This window comes from Leptonychotes weddellii, chromosome 7 (assembly GCF_054177405.1).
Source record: "Leptonychotes weddellii isolate Sample4059 chromosome 7, ASM5417740v2, whole genome shotgun sequence".
NCBI classification, from domain to species: domain Eukaryota; kingdom Metazoa; phylum Chordata; class Mammalia; order Carnivora; family Phocidae; genus Leptonychotes; species Leptonychotes weddellii.
Genome location: NC_138375.1, coordinates 126,285,392 through 126,297,626, shown reverse-complemented (window position 1 = coordinate 126,297,626; position 12,235 = coordinate 126,285,392).

Here is a 12,235-nt window from a genome sequence, read left to right as displayed (position 1 = left end):
CATTGCTGCTATAAACATCGGGGTGCACGTACCCTTTTGGATCCCTACTTTTGTATCTTTGGGGTAAATACCCAGTAGTGCAATTGCTGGGTCATAGGGTAGTTCTATTTTTACCTTCTTGAGGAACCTCCATACTGTTTTCCAGCGTGGCCATACCAGCTTGCATTCCTCCCAACAGCGTAAGAGGGTTCCCCTTTCTCAGCATTCACACCAACATTTGTTGTTTCCTGACTTGTCAATTTTAGTCATTCTGACTGGTGTAAGATGGTATCTCATTGTGGTTTTGATTTGTATTTCCTTGATGTTAAGTGATGTGGAGCATTTTTTCCTGTGTCTATTGGCCATTTGGATATCTTCTTTGGAGAAATGTCTGTTCATGTCTTCTGCCCATTTCTTGACTGGATTCTTTGTTTTTTTGGGTGTTGAGTTTGATAAATTCTTTATAGATCTTGGATACTAGCCCTTTATCTGATATGTCAGTTGCAAATATCTTCTCGCATTCTGTAGGTTTCTTTTTTTAAACTTTGTTTGATAACCTGTAGGAAGTTACCAAGAAGAAAAGCATGAAAAAATGAGTTAGATCTACTCATCTGCAAAGATTATTACAATATGATAAGCAAAAATCATGGATCACTTGTTTAAAAAATAAGATTTCTGTTCTCATGTGTTATATGAGATACAAGCAAACCAACCCTAACTAAGCTAAATATTTTACTCAGAAATGAACTCACACATTTTTGTGGTCTTGTGTGGGAAGGTCTGATTGACAACAAGCTAACTTTTTCATAAAAGGTTCATAACTAAAGCAGCATGACTAAATCTTGGGAATATGTTCAAGTCTTAGCTGTGGTAGTGAAGCTCCGTGGGCTTGGTGTAGAAGGGAGGGAACAGTTTATCTCTAAGATTATATATCTGTATCAAAGAGAAATAGAGAAATATTGTAGAAGTTCCTGTGATTTTGTTTTCCTTGAGGGTAAATATGGTTAAGTCCAGTGCATGAAAACATTCTGTGTTTGCTACCTCTCGCTACTCTTTCAGGATTTGGAATAACAGAAGCGATCACCTAAAGGTGACTAGAAAATTCTGCTTATGTGGGATGGCAGAGGAAAGAGGGAACTGGAATCTTGACACCATGGTGAAGAACTAGCCTGATATGCTTAGCTTTTGCTTTCCCTCAGTATAAAAATCAGCCTATGTCAAGGAGTAAGGAAACACTAGATAGAAAATAATTCTTTCACAGCTTCTTAGCTACAGCTAAAAATTGTTCTTGATTTGATTGTCAGAAGTTTGGTTCAATTCAAATAAGCCTGAAACATTTTCTGCAAACGGACAACTCAATTTTCTGTCATCTGGCAGGACCCACAGTGTTTTTGTTTTTATTTGATGTATGTATGTGCATACATATTTATTATTGAAGTATATTTGACATATCTGTTAGTTTCAGGTGTACAATGCAGTGATTCAGTAGTTCTGTACATTACTAGTGTTCACCATGGTAAGTGCAGTCACCATCTGTCACCATACAGTGTTATTACAGTATTATTGACTATACTCCCTATGCCGGACTTTTCATCTCCATGATTTACTTATGTTATTATTGGAACTTTGTATCTCTTTCACTCTCTTTAACCTATTTCACCAATCCCCCCACCACCTCCCTTCTGTTAACCACCAGTTTGTTCTCTGTATTTAAGAGTCTGTAGATTTTTTTGTTTGCTTGTGTGTTCATTTGTTTTTTTTTAGATGCTATGTATGTAAATTGGTGCAACCACTGTGGACAATGAGGTGGAGATTTTCTCAAAAAAATTAAAAATAGAAAAACCATATGATCCAATAATTGCACTACTGGGTATTTATGCAAAGGAAAAAGATACTAATTTGAAAAGATACATGCACCCCAGTGTCTATTGCAGCATTATTTACAATAGCCAATGTATGAAATCAACCCAAGTGTCTACCGACAGATGAATGAGTAATATATATATACATATATATGGAATATTATTCAGCCATAAAAAATGAGGTCTTGCTATTTGCAACAACATGGGTAAACCTAGAGGGTATTATGCAGGATGAAATAAGTCAGAGAAAGGTAAATGCCATATGATCCCACAACATTTTTTTAATTTCCATCTAGTGGAAATGATTTAACTCTAGTCAGTTAAAACAAAAGATTATTTTAGCACTGTTATATGTGCTATCACAGTTGAAACTGAACCATCTTGGGAGTGAACTTCCTGGCATTGATTTGATTCAAATTATGACACTAAAATGATTTATAAAATGAATCCCACAAACTTATTTTTTTGGCCTCAAAGTGATTATTGATGAAAAAACAGTGTGATTCTACTAATATGTATTAACTTTATCTCTATCTTAGTTTACAATATTATTTATAGGTAGAGGGAAATGAAAACATAATCATTCTTTTTTTTTTAATTTTTTTTTTTTAGATTTTATTTATTTGAGAGAGACAGAGAGAGTGAAATAGAGAGCACAAGTGGGGAAGAGAGGGAGAAGCAGGCTCCCCACAGAGCAGGGAGCCCGATGAGGGACTCGATCCCAGGACCCTGGGATCATGACCTGAGCCGAAGGCAGACGCTTAACCGACTGAGCCACCCAGGCGCCCCATAATCATTCTTATCGCAGACTGTTGATGCTCTGTAGGACGACAAAGAGCCTGTACAGTGTAGGAATTTATTTTCTCTAGTGTGTACTCGGAGGTGTCCAACCAGAAGTTTTGACTAGGTTGACAAAAATTTTCTGTATGACTGTATGATTGTGTGTCATTATGTGTGTGTGAGCATGTGAATATTCACAGACATGCCTGTGATTTCAGGGATTCAATATATTGTTGTGTATTAGAGAGGTAAGGTGGTTCTTGATATTTTTTCATCTGAGGATAGAGTATTATTCCCCTTCAATAAACTGGCTAAAGTCCAGGGTGTAATTGTAGAATATTGGAAAAAATAAATCAAAAGTGATTGCATCTGGGATCTTAAAATAAGCTAAAATCTAAACTGAATTTACTTGTACCAAATGTAAAACAAAACAAAACAAAACAAAAGACCATAATGTCCTTGTGAACTTAAGATGGTTCTTGTTCTGTTTCCAAGACCCACACTGTTTGAAATGAGAGGTGGCTCTGTTTGTGCCATTTGTCATATGATATACAACAAAATGGAAACGGGGTGTTATTGGAGGGATCACTCACCATTTCCCATTGTCATGTTAATTTTGAAAAAATCTGAAGACAACCAGGGAGTTTTAGTGTAATAGAAGAGTTGGTCTTTCTATAAACTGAGTGTCCAGGAAAGAGTGTATATTTAATTTTTTAGTTCAACACATGTAGAAGCATTTAAGGAACCCATTGATTTTTGCTGCTTTTCAAGGAAGGGTGACCTAGTATCTAAGTGGTGGCATCAGACATGTGACAGTTTAGAGAAGATAGTTAGGCTTTGGATTTCCTAACATATATGTAAAGACTGATCTAGTTTGATATTTCATTAAAGGATATAATCATTTCATCTCTCTTAAACCAACTTCCTCACATGCACACCAAAGAGAAGGATCAAGTTACCCTCGTAGTACCTTCTTCCCACTAAGCTAATATTCTATGTCAGATTCCTTCTTCAGAATTTCGTCATTCAGGTCCTGAATGGTGAACACTTCTGAAGAAATCCAGATTTGCTGTTTTAGTGTTACATTACTTATTTGCGCCCAAATCCAGTGTCTGCATTATGGAATCTTAACTTTCATTTCACCTGTTGACATTTAAAGTGGTGTATTTTTATCCTTTGTATCAGGAATTCACTTTTGATATGATTCCACAAATGCCAAATTCTGCTTCTTGAAGTAGAAACAGCCTCAGAAGCTCTAAATGTTTTGAGTATACTTAGTCTAAACTATATAGTGGTTAAGTGTTGTTAATTTGAATTCTCTCTAAATACGTATTTTATTTTAAATTAGGTACTTCATAGGGCACTTGTATGGACATTTTGCAAGACAAGTGAATGCACATGAGTAGTGATGTCTCCGCATCTGTGTTCTGATATTTTAAAACAATGTTGGGGATAAAAGTACAGATAACGTCTATCATAGCACATGATTGTGTGTTCTTTCCATGGTTTAGTTCATACTAACAGAAAGCCAGAAAGAGTTTGCCATTTCCTAGGCTAACATTACCGGCCATGGTATGGAAGAGCCAGTGCGGGATGAGTGACAAGAGGCTAAAAAATGCAGACCTTCCTTCAAGGCAAGTTACTTAGCTTATTAGAGTTTCAGTTTCCTCACCTATAAAATGGGGATCAGACTGTACCTATCTGGAGAGCTGTAGTCAGGGTTAAATAAGATATTGAAACTAAAATACTTGCACAAAGCTTGAAACCTAGGATATTATCATAGAAATGGTGTTTATGATGAAAATGTTAAGGAGGAAGAGGAGAGGAGGAGTTAGTAGCTGTTGTGGTATGGCCTCAAGTGGGTAGGATCCGGGTTGCTAAGGCTCTCAAAACAGTTCAGGTGATACTGGCTTTAGGACACTTTTGTCCCTTTGGTGTTTGACCGTTGTTAATTTAAAAAAATGTATTCATGCATTCAACCGGTATTTAAGTGTCTTTTATGTGATAGGCACTGAGGCTGGCCCTCGTAAGTCCGGTTTCTACCCTTCATGGAGCCATTTGAGAGACAGCCATTAAACACACACACACACACACACATACACACACACACACACGAGTGTACCTTGACATATCAACAAAGGCTAGAATGGAGAAATGCTTCATGGGAAGGGAGTCTGTAGTGGAGGATTTAACCTAGTTCAGGGAGGCTCATCTGAGGAAGTGGTCTTCACGTTGAGTGCTGAGGACAAGGCGGGATCACACAGCAGTCAGGGGGAGAAAGCAGAGATACCAGCTGTGTAAGGACTAGTGGGAGGGGGCCCTGGGAGGGGACACGTGGGAGGACTGCAGAATAGAATAGAATGGTTGAATTCAATTTATTGTTGCTGTTTCTTTATTAAAGATTTTATTAATTTGAGAGAGAGACAGACAGAGCACAAGTGGTGGGGGGAGCAAAGGGAGAGGGAGAAGCAGACTCGCCACTGAGTGCAGAGGCTCTAGGCTGGGCTCAATTCCAAGACCCTGAGATCATGACCTGAGCCAAAGGCAGACGCTTAACTACTGAGCCACCCAGGCATCCCCTATTCAGTTACTATTTTAAAATTGTCTGTTTTGAAAGGAGTATATAGCAACTACTGTGGATATCCTCAACATTGAATAAAAGGTAAAAACCATTGAATTTTCAACCTGTTACCCAAACAACATCATTTTATATTCCTTTTACTTTAAGATTTTCCAGCTACTGGAATACCAGTTCTACAGAATATGCATATATTCAGCTTCTGTTTAATACCCAGAAAAAGCAACAAATCCAGGAAAAATTGTGTCCTCAAAAAGGCCTGCGTTAAATCAGTAAACATTAGTTTCAATTTATATATGTGTATTTTCATAGTTCTACATATTCATATCTTGTTATACACTTGTTTCAAAGGCAGAGCTATCAAGAGAAAGTTATATTGACCTTTTAATGCATTTTAGCTTAATATCTATAATCACTGGAAAAGAAATTATTTGAAAGTTTTGATAATGTATCAATCATTAATGATTAATAGTACTGCTAATAAAGAATGACCATGCCTATCACCAAGTATTTTAAATCCACCAAAGCTCAATGTCTTTCAACAATATTGTGTTAAGTGCAAGTTGCCAAAAAAGAGTGAATGTATAGACTGTGAATTCCTAGATTATGCATCTGTTGTTATAATGAGCCAGGGCTTGTGGAACCTATTCTTGTATTAGATTATTTTTAAGAAGGGAGAGATTGGGGCGCCTGGGTGGCTCAGTTGGTTAAGCGACTGCCTTCGGCTCAGGTCATAATCCTGGAGTCCCTGGATCGAGTCCCGCATCGGCCTCCCTGCTCAGCAGGGAGTCTGCTTCTCCCTCTGACCCTCCCAACCCTCCCCCCTCTCATGTGCTCTCTCTCTCAGTCTCTCTCTCTCAAATAAATAAATAAAATCTTTAAAAAAAAAAAAAAAGAAGGGAGAGATTGAATTCTGTGTGATGCAGTAACTCTATTAAATAAAGTACTTCAGACTCGTTTCTGCTCAGATCTTGGTCTAAGTCTGGAGTCTGCGCATTGTTTCAGTGAGTCTGGTTTGAGAAAGAACACTTTTGGCCACAAGAAGTATTTCATATATTGCTGCTTTCTAGTAGGAAGCATTCATCTTTCTGATTAGATGTGACATCACTGACCCACCATCCGTATATACCTCAGAAAACAAGAAGACTTGTGCAAGTAAATATTTCCACTGGTACTGAGAAGTTTTGAAATAAGTATGAATTTACATCTGTGCATCAGGCACTAATTATTAACAGCATTTGAAAATAAATCCTCTGTAATCTGTTCTTGGGACAGATGCATTGCTGTGTGAAGTCTGGTGTAGCATGATTATGATGGTGATCATGATTGAACATGTATTGTTACTACATGTTTAGTGCATGTTAAGCAATGTTCATAGTGTTTCACGATCCTCTCAACTGCCGCATTATGTGTCCCATTTCAGAGGTAAGTCCGCTGAGGCACAGAGCATTGAAGTGACTTGTACAAGATTGCATAGTACATTTGGAGCACCTGGCTCCAGAGCCAAACCATTTAATACCATTTCCCCAAGATTACCACTTAAAAAATAGTGTTGATTACTTCACTCCCTTAGTTAAACCTTTCATTGGCAACTCACTTGTTCCAGGACACAATTTATGATGATCAGAAAGAAGCAGAACACATTTTCTAATTCCATCATGTCCATTCAAACATATCAGAATGATGGAGGGCCTATAAATGCAGATTCCTGGGCCCACCTTGAACAACAGAACTGTGTCTCAGACAGGCCCAGCATCTAGCAGCATTTCAATACCCTCTCCTGGTTTTACCCTTTATAAACACAGAGCCACTACCATCCACGTGCAAGGTGTAGGGACTTTGAAATTCAGCGATCATGCAGTCAAGACCTCAGGCATTTGTATTTGAGATTATCCAAAACTCAAAAAGCCTTCTTCCTTGTCGACGTGTCTTCTTTAAAACCCAGTTCAGATGTGGGGCCCCTGGAAAAGCATTCTCTGACTTCTCTAGGCAGCTTGCACGACTGCTTTCATTTTTATTTTTTGCCTTATCTCTGTTCTATGTGCATGTATTATCAAACCTTCACTACAGTGTGATTACTTAACGGACTTTTCTATCTCCCTTCCCAGAGAGACAACCTTGAGAGAAAATGTATCAAAGATATGTTTCTTCTTTTTTTTTTTTTTAAGATTTTATTTATTTGAGAGAGAGGGAGAGCATGAGCGGTGGGGAGGAGCAGGGGGAGAGGCAGAGGGAGAAGTAAACTTCTTGCTGAATAGGGAGCCCGATGTGGGACTCGATCCCAGGACCCTGAGATCATGATCTGAGCTGAAGGCAGACTGTTAACCCACTGAGCCACCTAGGCGCCCCAGAGATACATTTCTATTGTAGTTCTTCCTACATCATCTTTCTCAGTTCTGAGTTTTGCATCAGCCACACACATTCTTCTCTGGTCGAAACTGATCTCCACTGGTCCTGATGTGTCCCCCACAGATTTGACTTGGTACTGCTTCTTGGTCTATATACCCATTGGCAGAGTTTTTAGTTCTTGGCTTTAATTTTAATGTTCAGTTTTAAATTAAGTAATAATAGCAAGTTTGTAAGTTCCTTATAGTTCTAAGATCCTCGTGTGTCTTAAATCAGTGCTTCTCAAACCATCACCTGCCCCGTGTGAAAATCCTATTACAAATGCAGATTCTGGTACAGGGCCTGAGATGCTGCTTTTCGGACAGGCTCCAGGTAGTGCCTCTGCTGCTGGTCTTCTGATCCTCTGAATAGTAAAGTAGGAATCATGGATCCAGTAATAATGAGGTAGATATTGAAATTTACCCCATTTCTCCAGATAAAGGAAAGTAAATAAAGAGAGGTTAAAAACACAGACCAAAATAAAAAGTGTGTAAGTGGCATCACAAGGATTGGACCCGGGTCTAGAGTATGGGCACTAACCACCCCTTACCCAAACTCTACACTGTGTGGGTTTGCCTGTCACATATATACAACTTCGGTTCTTCCTGCTCCTGGATGCTATGGCAATTATCCATATGAATTTAGGAGGTAAGGAAGTGCTGACACTTTCCACTTTGCAAAATGGCCTAGTACAGTTGCCTGGGAATGCAGTTTCCTCTCCGTAGAAGGAATGGTGAGGGGCAGGGGGAAGGAGAGGTTTAGATGAGTGGTTTCCATATGGTCTCAGCTCAGATGGTTCTTTCATTGTATTTCACATGAAGACAATTAACATCCCAGTAGACTCTGTTGCTGTCTTTTTCATGAGGGTTGCTGATGACATGATCTACTTACTCTTGGGTGAGAATATGGATCATTTGGGTCCACTGAGTTCAGGAATTTCTGTGTAAGAATATCTGAACTCCTCCTCTGCGTGGTCGTGATAAAGACAACCAAAAGTGTCGGTTAAAAAAATTAAATCTAAACACATAATTAAACGAACTGTAATTAAGATCACTAAACTAAGCGTGTACACACACACACACACACACACACACACACATGAATGATATCTGAAAGTAAATACAGCAAATAAAATAGGTACTTATATAGAAAGTTGGTATGCATACATGGTTTTATCATTTATTCTGATCCTGCCTGAGCAGAGGAGATTAGAGAAAGTTTCCTAACCGGGGAACTTCATTAAAAATAGAGATTTTTTTTTTTTTCCCCAAGACTACTGAACAAAATTGCTGGGCATGGAGCCCAAGAATCTCTAGATTTAAAACACTGCCTAGGTGATTCTGATGATCACTGGAGTTGCCCCATCAGTCTTAGACCACTCTGGCTTTTGGCACAAAGAGAGCGACTCTTTCAGTATCTCTCAGTCTTTTAATCAAAGAAATGTCTCTAAGGTGGTTTCTTGAACCAGATCATGTGTCCCTGTTAGCTGCAGCTGCTCAGGGCTTTGCTATTTAACCATTTCCTGCCCTTGAGCTTGGGGCACATTGGTGCAGGACTGTGATGAAGTCGCTCGGCACTTGCGAAGCTTATTTGCAGAAATAGCATCTGCTGGAAATCAGACGCTGCGACAGTGGGAAAACAAATCACTAAAACATGGTGGATCCAATCTCTGAGATGCCGCTTACAAGTGTTAAATAAGTTTTTGAAGACAAGCCAAGTTGCAAATGAGAAAACGGTTGCTGGTTTCAGAAATATTTTGGAAGTGTCTGGTAATTCAAATTTAGCAGGGAAGGTAGTTTTACTTATTAAACAAAAGCGATTTATAAATAATCCTGGAAAATTAAGCAGCTGGACCAGGCCAGGACTTGCATATTTTATGATTTTTAAATGATTCCAAAGCTGACTTAAAATAAATCTGAGCAATTTAAAATAATTTTATTTACCACTGAAACCTCACTCACTCAGTTGCTTACAAGAACTTCATGTTTGCTTATTTTCTATATAAAGTGAATTATCATTCCATTGAAATACTCTATTTTCTATATAAAAAGGACCACATGTCTGACATTTAGGCATCAGAAGTCTCTTATTCAACTTACTAACTTTATTTTTAACTTTAAAGATTTTATTTATTTGACAGAGAGAGACACAGCGAGAGAGGGAACACAAGCAGGGGGAGTGGGAGAGGGAGAAGCAGGCCTCCCGCTGAATGGAGAGCCCGATGCGGGGCTCGATCCCAGGACCCTGGGATCATGACCTGAGCCGAAGGCAGACGCTTAACAACGACTGAGCCACCCCGGCGCCACACTAACTTACTTTAAATTGAGGTATATAGGTCTTCGGAAAACCAAATATCAGATTATTTTGAAAGCGACAAAAACCAACTTCCTAGAAAGTGATGGTCATGGCTTTCAGCAGGGCAGGTATGTGGACAGCTGTTTGGTTTAAGATCATGAACCGCCTGAATTTCAGAACTTGTTCAAAGGAAAGGTGTAGCAAATCAGTCTTGAGCCACGAGACAGCAACATTAGAGGAGTACATTTGGTGTAGAGAATCTGAGGTAGGAGTTTAAAAAGAACTATCACAAAAATAGCATGAGAACCGAGAGGATGATTTGGGGGGCTGCTGGAAACTGCAAAAGGAAGCACTAGATGGATTCCGTAGTCCCTGGCCACCCAAGAAGGGGAAACAGGTAATTTTTAAAAAGTAATTGTTTTAATTTTTTTTATTGCTAGAACAATAATTTTATGCTAAAAAAGACAGCTTTTTGGCTAGTGCCTCAAGGAATTCAAACCGTGAACTTTAGGAATGCGTGAAAGGGGTCTGTATAAAATTGAGGGCAAGTTTAGAAGTCCTTTGAGAGCAATTGTCATGCCTATTCATCAGTATCTTCTCCCCAGGCCTCTATATTTTTCAGTGTTGGTTGCACGATAAATACATCTTAAATGAATAAACCATGTGAATAAAAGTATGCTTTTTTGTGCATAATCTCTGCTGCATCCTGAGTTTTGAAGTAATCCAACATATTTTTTTAAATTTAACATTAAATTCATTTTAGCATTTTGATTATAGTTTTGAAGTTGAGGCTTCTTTTCTAAAATAGAAAACATGGTGCATAGGGAGGAAGAATAAACTGTCTCTTAGGGTCTAAGTCACTTTCTGTTTAAACTTCGTCTTTTTACTGTGGGTCTTGTAAGATCACATGGCCAATGTCTTTTATTGCTCTTCCATTTTACTTTCTAATTGCTAAAGTGAAATGGTTTGTGAATTCTGATGGGAAATGGTTAGACTAGTAGATACCTTTGTTTAAACATGCACCATATAAAGAACTTGAATAATGTTTAGGTGCCCAGGGACACTGTGCTGGAGCAATCAGTGGATCTGTGGATGGAAGTAGAACACTTAGCAAGAAATGAATCGTCTCACAGCTGTTTTGATGATACAAACCAGCAGACTGAGTATTTTGTCAACAAGGGAAAAATAGAAGCTATCTCCTTAACCTTTAGTAAATGTTAGATATTTAGTCTTGGTGCTGTGTATTTAGAAATAGGTATTTCTTGTTTGCATGAAGAGCTTTTTAATTTGTATATTATCTGTATTTTTGTATTTTAATTGGAGTTGGGAAAAGGTAACTTGATGAAAGCTTTGGGTTGCCAACCTGTTGATAACATATAAAACCCTTTATTAGTCATTAGTACTGCTTTAAAAAAAAAAGGACAAATATTTCAACCCAGGATATGGCCAAAAGTGGCTACATAAGACATATTTTATTCTGTCTTCTGTTTTCCATTTGTTGGCCGAAAAATTAATCAGTACAGCCACTTAGGACATAGTGTCTTCCAATTCCTAGAGTAAAACATTAAATAAAATTTATTAAAATCATGAACTATATATTAAATATGTATAAAGTCAAATAGCAAAGGAAATGATTATATTAAGTATGTTAGTCCATCTTTATGTAAGACTATATATTTTAAATTAATAATTGTTATAAATTTTTTCAGAGCTCATTTCTTGTGCTGTCAGGAAACTAAAAAAACAAAAAAAGAGATACCTAATTTTTAAATAATTGGAAGAGACTTCAACAGTGAACCTAAGTCTTTTGGTTTTGTTTTGTTTTTTAGCATTCCTGTATTATATGAAACATAAGAACTTTGAAGAGCTGAGCATTACCTACCTAGAATTTTTTGCCTTTGTTTTAAGTGAACATTCCAGAGTAGATAGGAGGGTTTTGGTCAGTCTCCCTTGTCATGAAATTATGAAGAGACTTTTTTTTTAAAAGATTTTTTATTTATTTATTTGTCAGAGAGAACACAAGCAGGTGGAGTAGCAGGGAGAGGGAGAGGGAGAAGCAGGCTCCTCACTGCGCAGGGAGCCCGATGCGGGGCTTGATCCCAGGACCCTGGGATCATGACCTGAGCCGAAGGCAGTTGCTTAACCAACTGAGCCACCCAGGCGCCCCTAGAAGAAACTTCTTAATTAAAAAAAAAAAAGGAAAAAAAAGAAGATGAGCAGATATTACTTTAGAGAATGAGGGAGCACTTAATATTATCAACCGAGAAATGTAGGTTACAATTTATGGTAATGTGACTGCTACCATTGCATGTTTTAATCTCTGGTTGTTAATTTTTTATTATTGAAAGTTATTTTG